Below are 8,443 nucleotides of genomic sequence, written 5' to 3' on the forward strand. Positions count from 1 at the left end.
AATAAGAGTGGTAATCACAAACAGGCAAGTCAATTAATTATGTCAAAAATCAAAATCCTTCTGCCCAAACAAATCAACTTTTGTGACCGTTTTTGGAAAACACGCATCTACGTTCCAACTGTAAAGCTGCTAAATCCTGTTAGATCATCAGATTCAACCTGGATAGGATGTCAGTAAAGAGAGCAAGATGTTACATAACAGACCACTTTTCAGTTTTTTTCACTTTTCTCTTGAGTTTTGCATGCCAAAAAAGGAAGCAAGTGCGACGGTGAGAATCTCCAGAATAACTTTGGTAGCTTCTCCAAGATGCTCAGTGAAACTCACCAGCCAAAACTGCACCTGAGACCTGAGAGATGTTTTTATTTAAAAGCCAAAGGGTTGTCACACCAAATATTGACATAATTTAGTTTATTACTGCTTTATGCAGTAAATTTATTTAGTAAAAGTTTTTTTTTTTATGTAGAAGCTTTTCATTTCATGATTTTTGAAGGCAACTTGGCTTTATAGTATTTCTTTGCATGTGCCTAAGACTATTGCACAGTACAGTAAGTCTTTTTACAGATGAAATATCTTGTACAGATGTTCTAGGGCCTTCATCTTAATGAATGATTACATACTGCCCATTTAGCTATAATATCAGTGCAGTGACATTGTTCTTTAATATATTATAAATAATAAACATTTTCCATGGTCTTAAAAATACTTATATACCCATCTGGCTGCAATCCTGGTCTAATGACAAGCATATTATGAATAATGTGCTGTTTGATTTTTTCCGTGAACTTCATAAACTTGGTAACAACCAACAAAGTAACCTGGATATGAAACTGTTTCTGTGTTTGAGGGAACCATATTTTAGAATTTTTTTTTTTTCTTGGCACAGGCAACTCTCATCTAATTCTGCACTCTTAAAAGTGCTTACTTAACAGCCTAAAAAATTGAAGATAACTTTTCTTCTGAAGATAATTTTCTTCACTTGTTTTGTTCTTTATGTTTCATAAGGATTATGACCTGTTTTCAAGTATTTACAGACCCTGATACAATCTAAAACATGGCCAGATACTAAAGAACATTGTTACTAGCAAATTTAAAAATCTACTGCAAAATACAGTAGATATACAATATACCATAAATGGCCAAATAGCTCAATCTATAGTAGAGGGTGATGGATCCTCTTTCTGAGAAATATGTTCAGGTCAGTTGAATAATGTCAATGTCTGTTTGTTATTTCTGTATATGTAATAAAATAACATGTAAGTTTGAAATTGACTGTACTGTATTGTTATATTTGGGTATGTGGAGCATATGTGGTAACTACTCTTCCGGTTTAGACTCAGAAAATTTTGGAAAAGCTGTTGGAGCTTGGAGATGAGTTGGAGAATAAGAATAGATTTTTAATCCAGCATGACAAGTCAACTGCCATCCCACACTCAGAAACATCATTCAGTTGCACCTACTGTAGGATGAGATCTTTGTCCATATACACTATACGGCCAAAAATCTGAACTTTCTCTTGGTACTTACTTATCCTCTATTTATTTTTGTCATAGTGAGATTTCATGCTGTGGCTTACTTTTTCATAATTAGGTTGATGCTAATTTATGAAAGCACATTACTGCCACACAAGAAAAAAAAAAATCCTCATCAGCATCTTATTATTACAAGAAAAGCATCTTGTCATTATGAGATAAATATGCTATAAAAACAACGTAACTGATTATGTTTTACAAAATTTGACAGAGTTTGTTCAAATTTATTTAATGCTTGGCTTAAACCACAGTGAGATTTTACTGTCGCTGAGCAGTAGAGCTACACTATATTGTCATTAGTATATACACATTAAAAGAATTCTCAAATTCCAACATTTACACCAGTGCAAAAACTGGTAAGTAGACATTGCTCTTAGACATTGCTTTATTTCTATCTTTATTCCTATCTGAATAAAACAGAACTTGCACAAAATCAAAAAGTCCATGGTTACAAATTACTGAATATTAAATGACTACAGTTTAGAACAGTTTACACAAAACACTGTTAGGCTTTAATTAAATCTTTCGGCCAAGAAACAACAATAAGATCTCTCATATACACACATTGAGCCTGGACCCTATTATCAATATTCTACACGGGATTTATATTACAGTTTTTATAGTATGCTTAATCCATATTACACACACACACGTGAGGGCAGGCCTCTTTTTGAACTGCTGCTCATGCTGTGTCACAGGGCAGCGTAACACACTCAGAGGAAAGCACAATCTGTCCTGTATACATGAGCTCACAGACGCCCATGATTGGCTCGTATCACTCTTACTGACAGGTGAGAGAGATTATGGCCGTTTGTTCACAATGCAAATTTGCAGACGGTTGTGGCATCATTGGGATTTTTGAATTTGATTCTTTTTTCTTATTTTTTAACAGAGAAGTAGGATAATGTTGATCTGAGTTTATTAATAGCAATCTATCTCAGTCTATCTAAAAGTGAATGACCTGTGTCACATTCGACATGCTGTGTTTGATTGATGTAAATGTCATTCTGTTAGCACAGGTTGGCCATGTATGTCATCTTGTGGCTCTGCAAAAAAGTACTATCTTGGAATGAGGAACATCTTAAGCTTAAATACAGTATATGGAGATGCTGTATAGTTTTATTTTAATTATTTTTTATTTTTATTTTATTTTTTATTTTTCAAATAAGTTTTTTAGTGTAGTTTATTAGACATATTACAGAGCATGGCAGAGAATGACTGGTACACATATTTTGTCATGTACTCACCAATATCACACACACATTGAACTGCATACTGCAGACAATTTTTATTTTTTTAAAGTTTTGGCATTTCCGTGTTGGTCAATTGTTCTAAGCAAAATGATTGAGGTATGCAAACTGAATAACTGTAAATGAACTGAAAAAATGATAACGTATAGGGAGAAATGAGGTCATGGGTATGAATCTAAACTAAACTCAGATTGTGCTACAATAAATTTGCAACTACTGTACTGTGACACTGGATTTGATTATTACACTGAATCAGCAGAGGTTTTGACCTGAATTTCTACAACTAGTAGATTACTGTATACTGCCCTACAAAGGCAGACCTTGGCAAATGCACAAACACTGAAACTGGCTACAAAATGTTTTTGAGCTTCGTGCCAAAACTGCATGTTTAAACCTGGTCACTTTATCACAAGAAAAAAAAAAAAACAGTCTTGGTGCTTTACAGTCATAACTTTTTGTCCAGTCATAACAATTTTCTTGTTTCATTGTTGTTGCTAGTTTTAGCTGGAGTACTCTGCTGTTTCTGTGTGCCTGTGTTTTGACTCCAGAGTTCATTTTTTATTTTTAGGGTGTACTTGTGTTCTTTAGTCGTTGTTGCTAATGTTTATAATAAATTGGGTAACCTGTATTTGAACTGTAACAAAAATGCAGTTATGGACTGTATGAAATCATCCGTGTGGGGTTGGGGTTGATGAGTTTGTACAGGAAATTATACTGGGATATTGAGCACTCAAGCTGTAGCTAATGACATTCACAATCCAATCCAGGCATTTTTCCTCAGAGTTGTTTTTCACTGCAATTTACAACCCTAGTCTGTCTATACTCTTTCAACTGGATGATAAACATTTGACCCAAAACCTTTTGCAATCAGATGTATTTAAAAAAAATTTATATTTGCATATTATTTTTATTCGCATATTTGCTCTTTACAGCTTTTCTCCAGGTTCTACATTTTCCTCCCATTCAGGTAGGGGGATTGGCTACACTAAATTGCCCTAGGTGTGAATCAGTGTGTGAATGGATTGGCATCCCATTCAGGGTGTGTCCTCACCTTGCGTCCAGTGTTTGCAGAATAGGCTTCAGTTCCACCATGATTCTGACCAGGATAAAGAGTTTACTGAAGATGAATAAATAATATGTCCATGTAAAAATTGCATGTTCAGTCTGAAACATCAATTTCATCAAAAGAATTTATTAGACATACACTTTACATTAACTGGTCAACTTGGGGTCACATGATGTATTTGAGGCATTCCAAGTGGGTGAACTCACATGCTGTTTGGTTAGCTATGTGTGTGTGAGAGAGAGAGAGTGCACATGTGAGTGTGTGTGTCACAGTGTGTGTGGGAGTGTGTGTGACTGTGTGTGGGGTTGATCAGGTGCCTTACAGGGTGAATGGAGAGGGCAAGACAAACTGTCCTGATCAGCACATGAACAGTCACATGTGCAGCTAATGACTCTGTGAAGTGTGTGTGTGTGTGTTTTAAACCCTTTCCTTAACATGCAAAATTGCTTCATTATGTTAATTATGATTTAATTGCACTATTATGTATGTCTCTTGGTGGTTTCAAATATGTGTCAATTATGTGATGATGAGCCAATTAATAATGGATATGATTATATATATTGACAATTTATGAATGTTTGTTTGCAAATTTTATTTTATAGAATTGTTAAAACAGATTTGCTATGGAATGTGTGAATATGCCATGCAGATTATCATCACTCAAATCGTTATTTACCAAAGACAGATTCAAAATATAATTTATCTACAAAGACTGCTAATTAAAGTAAAACTAGTATCTTTCAACCTATCCTTTATCCACTAAATCTATGCGATTCCTAGAAAAGACCTGTTTAGGTATAATCAATATAAAAAATATTAATAAGCACTAACAATTAAAAGGGAGGAGCATCTTCACTGTGCCTGAATAAGGAGTCTTTATTGCAAAACTTAGATTAAGCTTAACTCAAGATTAACTGTGCACTAAAGCAGGCTGAGAATAAGCAACCTTTGGGATGTAAAATAAAATATTTCATTCAAAAAAAGAGATAATTAACAGTAAATACAATCATAGATAAAAGAGGGATCATAAAAACATCCATACAGGTTTTCTCTTTTACAGTTATATACATACATAAAACCTACATCAGGAGGCCATATATCCATAAAGTCCATATAAGTAAGTTACACATTTTGGTTATTTATGTTGCAGTACATTATGTATACTTTATGTATCTATGAATATTTAAGCTAAACTATGTCAGAGTAGGAAGTGTCTGTATAGTGTAATGTATATACACTATATGGCCAAATATATGTGGGCATCAGACCACCACACCCATATGTGGGCCTTTTCCAAGCTGTTGCTATTGAATCACACAGTTTTATATAATGTCTTTGTATGCTGTAGCTTAAACAATTCTCTTTTCCTGGAACTAACAGGCCTAAACCTGTGACAGTATCCCTGTGCACAAAGCAAGATCCATGAAGACATGGTTCACCAAGGTTGATGTAGAAGAACTTGAGTAGCCTGCACAGAGCCCTGACCTCAAACCCACTGAACATCTTTGGGATGAACGGAAATGCTGACATCCTTCTCAACCAACATCAGTGCCTGAACTCACTAATGCTCCCCATGACCATGCTCCAAAATCTAGCGAAAAGCCTTCTCAGAAGAGTGGAAGTTATTATAACAACGAAGGGGGACTAAATCTATAATGAGATATTCAACAAGCACACATGGCTGTGATGGTCAGGTGCCCACATACTTTTGGCCATTTAATGTATGTGAGATGTATTTTCCAGTATGATGATTATGTGATATAATGTTATAGGATGTGAAATATAATAGGTACTAAAGCAAGTTAAAAGGAAAGTGAAGCATGAGAAAGCCACACAGAGTAAAATGTGAGATGATGAAAGAAGATCATTGATGGGCCTCCACACTCTCATCTCATGACCTGCATCCATTCAGCCTCAAGGGTTTTTACAGCAAATCTTCTCAAAGCAGCATGACGCAGAGGCACATATCCTGCATATCCCACATTCCTCACTCTCTATAATGACTTCATTCATTTCAAAACCAAACAGATGCAGCTCTCTAACATACAGCATTTAGAATAGTTAGTATGAACAGGATAAGTGTGTATATATTACTAGGTATAATGTACATGGTTACATGTATATATTACTGGACATAGAGTAACAGGGTAAAAATACTGTATGAGGCACGTGGTACTGAACTTGATTCTCCTGGATAAAGAAGCAAGATAAACTAAAGAAGCAAGATACATAGATGTCTGCATAGTATTGCATTTTAGTTGCTGTTTAGGCTTATCTGATTGAATTGAAGGTGCAAGTAAACTATGGGTGTATAATACCCATTACATTGTATATTTTATATACTATGGGTTTTAACCTCACCCAATCACACTTTTTTGCAATCTCTGTTGAATTTATACACTATATGGCCAAAAGTTTGTTGACACATGACCAACACCGCCATATGTGCTTGCTGAACATCCCATTCCATTCCAGATTTAGTCCCCCTTTTGCTGTTATAATAACCTCCACTCTTCTGGGAAGGTTTTCCACTAGGTTTTGGAGCATGGCTGTGGGGATTTATCCATTCAGCCACAAGAGCATTAGTGAGGTCAGGCACTGATGTCGGGTGAGGAGGTCTGGGGTGCAGTCGGAGTTCCAGTTCATCTCAAAGGTGTTCAGTGGGGTTGAGGTTAGGACTCTGTGCAGAACACTCGAGGTCTTCTACTCCAACCTTAGCCAGCCATGCCTTCATGGACCTCACTTTGTTCACAGGGAAATTGTGATGCTGGAACATGTTTGAGCCCGTTACTTCCAGTGAAGTGAAACTGTAATGCTACACTTTACAAAGACACCCTAGACAATTGTGTGCTTCCGACTTTGTGCCAACAGTTTGGGGAAGACCGCCATATGCGTGTGATGGTCAGGTGTCCACTAACTATAGTGTGGCATATAGTGTACAATACTGAGACAACAAACTACAATAAGGGCAATTATCATTATTGTATATTACCAAATGTATGTGTTAATTTACAAACTTTATGCCAAATAGGCAAGAAATCAAACACTATAACTCAAACTCTGCTGGACTATTTGACGCCAAGTGAGTGAAAATCTTACTTTTACTTCTTATTCAATCCAGGAGTCAACATTAACGCCAAAGATAATCTCACAAGATAAAATATTCCGCATGTTTATTTACATTCATAGCTCCATGTCCAGTCATAACAATTTCCTTGTTTTGTCTTTGTTCTTAGTTACCTTTCTAAAGCTTGTATCCAGTTAAACACATTTTGCACTTGCACTTGCACTTTTCCACACCCACATTAGACTTTGTAGGGCAGTGTAAAAGTCTCCCCACTGTATCAGTGTGTTACACATACGTGGTTGTTGTTACTGATGTGTATAGTAACTAGGGTGACCTGTGTTTAAACTGTAAGAAACATATTACTCATGCAGTTAAGGACTGTATAAAATCATCTATGGGGACTTGGAGCTTTCTACTCCCTAACTGGAATTAGAGTAATAGTTTCCATTAATAGACACTATTCCATCAAGATCTAATAGTTTCAGTAGTGTATGGATGGTCCACTCATTCTTGATTCAGCTACAGTACATATTCAGCGTGCTATTGGTTCATTTCATATTCAAAATTAACTACAACTATTAAAATATCAATAAACACATCTCAAAAGAAACTCTTTTATCAAAACACCAGTGTGCCTGTCTGAAACCTACCTATTGCTCCATTATCATAGTGCACTGTAGTGTTATTATGTGGTTTTAGCCTGCACCTGTGAAGTGGGACTGGCAGCAGATAGACTCTTTCAATTTCCAGAAATTTAGTGAAATTACATCTCAGTGGTCTGTTCTTTTGTACAAACACAATGCTTACTGTAAATAATAAAATAGAGTTTTATGGATTGCATGCCAATTTTAGTGTTTTACAAAATGTGATTTAGTGTTTGCATTGTGCATGAATACTGTGAAAATTGTGATGTGTCCAGTCGTGTTAACAGTGTGTGGTTTTGAAACAATATTTTGATAATGATATTAGCATCTGAGCAATTTAGAAAAAAGCTATATGCAACACTGTTATCCATTTGGTTTTGAACTTGAACCTAGTCAGAATTCAAGGGGCCTTGGTTTGACCCTGAGGCTCAAGTTACTGTCTGTGTGGAGTTTGGGGTTTTTTTGGTTTCCCAAAAACCCACCCAAAAAAACGTCAGAAGATGATGAAAACGTTATGGGATAGACACTGGATCCACTGTGATCCTGACCAGGAAAAAAGGTAACTGAAAACAATGAATGAATGAATGAATGAATATGTTCACTGAATACATTTTGTAATGAAATTGTCTTTACAGTTTGGACATTGATTTGCTAAGTGTGTGAAGAGTTTTGAAAAAGTGAGAAAGAGCAGGGGAAACACTAAAATGGGCAGGACAGGGGAGCAGGACCAGGAATGGTAAGCTGTGCTTTATCCTGTGATTACAGTGAGGGGAAATAAGTACTATGACACTTTTAATATACTTTCAGCACATTGTATATCCACTTCAAATGTTCATGCACAATGTCTTTCAACTTTGTACTTAGAAATATGACTGAAGCACAAAAAA

Source organism: Pangasianodon hypophthalmus, chromosome 20 (genome assembly GCF_027358585.1).
Source record: "Pangasianodon hypophthalmus isolate fPanHyp1 chromosome 20, fPanHyp1.pri, whole genome shotgun sequence".
NCBI classification, from domain to species: Eukaryota; Metazoa; Chordata; class Actinopteri; order Siluriformes; family Pangasiidae; genus Pangasianodon; species Pangasianodon hypophthalmus.